The sequence below is a fragment of the Halichoerus grypus genome, chromosome 9 (genome assembly GCF_964656455.1).
Source record: "Halichoerus grypus chromosome 9, mHalGry1.hap1.1, whole genome shotgun sequence".
In the NCBI taxonomy this organism is placed as follows: Eukaryota; Metazoa; Chordata; class Mammalia; order Carnivora; family Phocidae; genus Halichoerus; species Halichoerus grypus.
The window spans coordinates 15,491,800-15,497,799 of NC_135720.1; the positions used below are offsets into that span (position 1 = coordinate 15,491,800).

The 6,000-nt window shown below is 41.2% G+C and overlaps 1 protein-coding gene across 1 annotated transcript in view; it reads right to left on the reverse strand.

The window, feature by feature from the left end:
• The window catches only part of AKAP12 (A-kinase anchoring protein 12), a 95,410-nt gene extending 95,104 nt beyond the window's left edge, over positions 1-306 (reverse strand). The window contains exon 1 of the mRNA XM_078054569.1: positions 196-306. The gene's annotated coding sequence lies outside the window, so the exon portion shown is untranslated. The remainder of the gene's footprint in view (positions 1-195) is intronic.
• Positions 307-6,000: the final 5,694 nt, after the last annotated feature.

Sequence of the window (6,000 nt, forward strand, 5' to 3'; positions counted from 1 at the left end):
GCCTCGAGCCAGGGTCCAGGCGGGCAGCCCACCCCGACCCCGGGCGCTTCCCATTCCTAAATGGGGACGCGAGCTGGGGGACGACCCAGGGTTGCAGAAGGGGAGGGGGGGGCAGAAGGCCCCTCGGGGAGATTGGATTTGCTGAGGTTTATTAAATGATTGATAACCCAAGGCAGAGCTTCTGCTGCAGCGCACTTTTCCATTCGCCCAGCAAGCGAACCCAAATCCCCAGCTGCTTTCCTTCGGACTGTGTTATCCTCTGAATGTTGGTTCCTGCCTCCTCCCCACTAGCAGGAGAAAGGCAAGCGCTCCTTGGCTTCTCCGGAGCCTGACCATATTAGGACACCTCACGTGGCAGGAGCTGGGAACCGAGAGGGTAGCGCAGTCAGGCCATGGATGAGGTGGGCCAGGCGGCTCCAAGCTCGCCTATCATCCGAAACTAGTGATGTCAGGCGATGCCATCAGCGACACTGGCTGGCCTCCTTCCTTGGGGAGTTCGGGGAAGTGAGGCTGTGACTGCAAATGTGCCTGTCCTTCTTTGAGGGCGTGATGCCGGAGGTCCAGGCCACTTCTCCCTCGCGCCATGCTGAGACATGACGACACAGATCTCTTCTTCATGGGCCGTCAGTAGTTCTCCATAGATGAAGGCTTTGAATAGTATCAGCCGAAGTGGCTTGCATTCCTAGCCTTCATACTCTTGAATACTTGTTACATGAATAGAGAAGGCAGCCAACAAATACTTGAACAAAATCAAATTTTTAGGTGGATTATTGGGTACATAAGCCTGAAGGTGCTGGGGTTGAAAGAAAAATCATCCCCAGTTTTAAGTGGCAACAAAGTGCCTTCGTGTTCACAAATAGTTGGAAGAATGAAGAAACTCGGAATATCGACACTAGATACCAGATAAATATCCCATACTCGGATTTTGTACAAGTTAGTGGAGAATTGATGTAAGCGGATTCAGGAGTGGAATATTTTGTGCCTAACCGTGGCGTGTAGTGTAATGGCATATGGTTATCCAGCATAAAATTTTTCCACATTTATCATTTTTTTGAAGAAGTACATAAAGGCCACTTTGTCTGGAATATATCGCTTCTTAAGCAATATTAAGCAAAATGGTTGGTTTTCATAATTTTTAAGCATTTCATCCATTTCAACTTAAATTTTTTACTACTTAGGAAACATTCCAGTACTTACCATGTGCCACTGTTCAAAGCACTTTGCATATCTAATCATATTTAATCCTTACAACAACTCTGTGAGGTAGATCCTATTATTCTCATTTTACCAGTGGAGTGGAGGAAGGAGACCCAGAGAAATTAGATCAGGTGCTCAAGATTTCACAGCTGGTAGGCAAAAAAGGCAAGGATTCTTCCCACACTGAGCCTCTGTACAACACTTCACTCTCCTTCCGTAGGAAGCTTCCAGTGTGTTCTCTGTTCTCGGGGATATCTGTGAAAAGTGGCATTTTGGCCTCACCTAAGATGTTAAGGGCTAAAAATGCTATTAAAGCCTATCTGAGAATGATTAACGTCAGCACATATGAAAATGTATCAGTAAGTAGTACAAACACTATCAAAATGTTCCATTCTGTCCATTCTGTGAGATTATACTTATTCAGTTCTTGGGAAATTCTTAAAAAAGCTTTTCACATCTAGCTTTCCAATTTTCGGAGAAATATTACAAGGTCAAAGATTTCAAGCCAACGGTGTACAACCCACATGCCGAGGAAGACATCACCAGTGTCTGCCTAGACTAGCAACTGCTTGCTTTGTGTTTATTTTTCAGGCCATGAAAATGCTCATATTCTGATTTTTTTAAAGCAAAATCTTACTTTTTTTAAGATTTTATTTTTATTTATTTATTTACTTATTTTTAAAAGATTTTATTTATTTATTTGACAGAGAGATAGAGAGAGAGCACAAGCAGGGGGAGCGGCAGGCAGAGGAAGAAGCAGGCTCCCCACTGAGCAGGGAGTCAGACGTGGGGCTCAATCCCAGGACCCTGGGATCATGACCTGAGCCCAAGGCAGCCAGTTAACTGACTGAGCCACCCAGGTGCCCTTAAGATTTTATTTTTAAGTAATCGCCGCACCCAATGTGGGGCTCGAACTCACAACCCTGAGATCAAAGAATCACATGCTCCACCAACTGAGCCAGCCAGGCGCCCCAGCAAAATCTTATTTTAAGGCTCTTAAAAAAAAAAAAAAAAAGGAATAACAAGCTCTTTTGTAGATTCACACAAGCACCTTTGGTTTCTGGACTGCCCAAAGAATCCTTTTCCATCTTACTTGTAAACTGGGGAGTTACTCTCTGTTATTTTTGTTAAGAAGAGTAGTTGTACTATTTATTATCCCTAGCAATGACATTTCCCAACCTTTTGGATATACTATTTAGAACATTCAATATAATAGAACATATGCTATTCAGAACACTACATTCATTTCTTTCATTCATCCATGTTTTTCCCTAAGATTTTATTGTCTGATTGTGTTTTTTTAAGATTGTATTTATTTATTTGACAGAGGGAGACACAGCGAGAGAGGGAACACAAGCAGGGGGAGTGGGAGAGGGAGAAGCAGGCTTCCTGTGGAGCAGGGAGCCCGATGTGGGGCTCGATCCCAGGACCCTGGGATCATGCCCTGAGCCGAAGGCAGATGTTTCACGACTGAGCCACCCAGGCGCCCCTAAGATTTTACTGTTTTAAGCAATCTCTACACCCAACGTGGGACTCAAACACAACCCCGAGATCAAGAGTCACATGCTCTACCCACTGAGCCAACTAGTTGCCTGATTCCTTTATTTTTCAACATACATTTACCAAGTAAGTACCTATTTGGCGCCAAGCACAGAGTTACTGTGCTTCCCACTCAAGGCTCTAAATTAAGTCACGAAGGTTTTCTTTTCTAGCGTTTTGGAGATACTTTTAGAATTGCTTGGATTAGGGGTGCCTGGGTGGCTCAGTCGTTAAGCATCTGCCTTCCGCTCAGGTCATGATCCCAGGGTCCTGGGATCGGGCCCCGCATCGGGCTCCCTGCTCACCGGGAAGCCTGCTTCTCCCTCTCCCACTCCCCCTGCTTGTGTTCCCTCTCTCGCTGTGTCTCTCTCTCTGTCAAATGAATAAATTTTAAAAAAAAATCTTAAAAAAAAAAAAGAATTGCTTGGATTAGTGTCAGCTATAGAGAGGAAGGCAACTGTTCTCGATTTTCCACTTCTCAGTCCAAGGCTGTCGGTTACCCCGCTTTCTAGCCCGCGGCCCTTTCTCCCCCGAACAGCAGGACACAGGTGTCCCCCACATCCTCTCCCATGGGGCAGCTGGTGGTAGAGTGGTTCCCCTGCGAGAGCTGATACTCTCACAAAAACAGCTTGAGATTTCGCAAAAACAAATATACGTTGCCGGCACAGCAGGCTGAACTTGTAGGCTTCATGCTTAACTTCTCCGGAAAGACGGGCCACGCGAGATTTACCAGTCAGAGTTAAAGTCAGAACTAGGCATCTTGGCACACACCAAAACCTCTTCAAATATGTTTTAAATGAATTCACAAATGTGAAACATGTTATATCTGAGTTACTACAACCCCTTGAAAAGGCAATCATAATTAAAATTATTAAAACAACTTAAAACCAACACTTAACTCTACCCCCACAGATTCATTCTCTAGCTACAAAGCCTTCAGGCAATTTCACTTCAAACATGGAAACTCTTCAATCTTGAAACTACCACGTATAACTTCATTGTATTCACTAAATAAGAAGCCTACTTTTTTCTGAGCTAATTACTTACATCAAGATACCTAAATCACCTAAGAACCCAATTCCTCCTCCCCTCTCCTCCATTTGCTAATTGTAAACTGGAAAACTATAAGAATTGACAATTTTATTTTATTCATGACTAACTAATAATCCAACATTCATGTAGAAGCTACAGAAAAAGTTCAATATACAGATGAAGTTCAAAGGTCAACCACCTGTAGACATACATCATAAATATAAGCAAATGCTAAATTTCTAAATTTCAAGAAACCTATTGCTTTGGGTTAACTATAAAGCCAGCTTTCTGTCTTATCAGTTTCATTTACTAAGATTTAAGATTGGCTCCTGACCCAAATCTAAGATTACAAGATTACACTAAAGTAACAAAAAAGGTGGCAGGGTGGAGAAGTTAATATATATATACACACACACACACACACACACACACACACATATATGCATATATATATTTGTATTTATATTTTTATATATAATATATATAGAAAATTTTTTTAATTTTTTTTTTCAGGGGCGCCTGGGTGGCTCAGTCGGTTAAGCATCTGCCTTCAGCTCAGGTCATGATCCCAGAGTCCTGGGATCGAGCCCCGCGTCGGGCTTCCTGCTCAGTGGGGAGTCTGCTTCTCCCTCTCCCTGTCTCTTCTCCTTGCTTTTACTCTCTCTCTCTCTCAAATAAATAAATAAATAATTTAAAAAATAAATAAATAAAAATTTTTTTTCATTTATGTATTGGCTCAGTCAGAGGAGCATGTGACTCTTGATCTCGGGGTTCAAGACCCATGTTGGATGTAGAGATTACTTAAATAAAACTTAAAAAAAAAAAGCAAATTTCACAGAGAACAAGTTTGATGTAGCTGCCATAGCTAAACTTTGTTCAAGATGTGTCTAAAATATAAGCAAACGAATGAATGCAATTGAAATGCAGTGAACAATAAGCCAGGATAACTTTGACTCCTCATTTTTCTAGAGTTAGGATGCTCTCCACACACTTATGACTGGAACCACAATATAGTGAATTATTTGCCCAATATGGAGAGAGATTTCTCCGGGTATCTTTGGGTATTTTTGGAGGGTATCCGAAGGTATCCGGAAGGTTCCTACTCCCCAGGGCAGACCAAGTTACCTTAATCCTCATAACTTCAAATCACTTCACAAATTCTACAGAGGTCCTGTAAGTATCCAATATTTAAAAAATATATATATTTTAACATATTAATTCATCAGACTTTTATTGAGTTAAGTACCAGGCAAAATGCTTGGGACTTTTCAGGGCTGAAAACTTGGGTTTCATAAGTCGACATTTGCTGACTTGTAAAAGACATTAGAAACACACACTGTAAATTATTGAGAGATTTTTATGTTCCTCTATGAACTTGAATCCCTTTGTGAATTTTTTTTAAAGATTTTATTTATTTTTAAGTAAACTCTATACCCAACCTGGGGCTCAAACTTATGACCCTGAGATCAAGACCAACAGAGCCAGCCAGGCGACCCCCCTTATGAATTTTTAATCTCAGACCTACAATATTTTTGCTGTCTTTGACATCAAAAAATACTTCGTTATTGTTTGCATGTGATTAGCAATGAAAAGACCAATGGTTGACCTGAAGAATTACCAAAATCAAGTACACAGGAGAGGTTAGCTATTTCATCCCATTTGCTAGAACTCCCATCTAAATTTCATTTGATGGGTGGTGAGATTCTGTATTCCTGGGGATTGATCTCAATTCTATTGGCTGCTTTTTTTTTTTCTTTTCCTTTCTAATGACTTCTTGTCGCTCCTACAAATGCAGTATCTATAAGCAGGTAGCTGTGATAAATCAGAATAAAAGATAGAAAATCAATAGTGAAACTAGATACACTTTTCCTCCCCCTCCTCCCCCCAACATGTGACTTCATTACAACTTCATTGGGAGCATAATTAATTACATAAACAAGATTCCAAAATCTGCAGCTGCTTATGCTACTAAATCAGTGAAAACTTTGAAAAATGAAATAATCATTTGGATATGTTGTTTTGAATGTTATTGTGCTCTTGAGAATTCTTTGGAAGAAATTATGAGTAAAATATTTGAATTTTACTTTTTTTTTTTAAAGATTTTATTTATTTATTTGACAGAGAGAGACAGCAAGAGAGGGAACACAAGCAGGGGGAGTGGGAGAGGGAAAAGCAGGCTTCCCGCCGAGCAGGGAGCCCGATGCGGCACTCGATGCGGGACTCGATCCCACG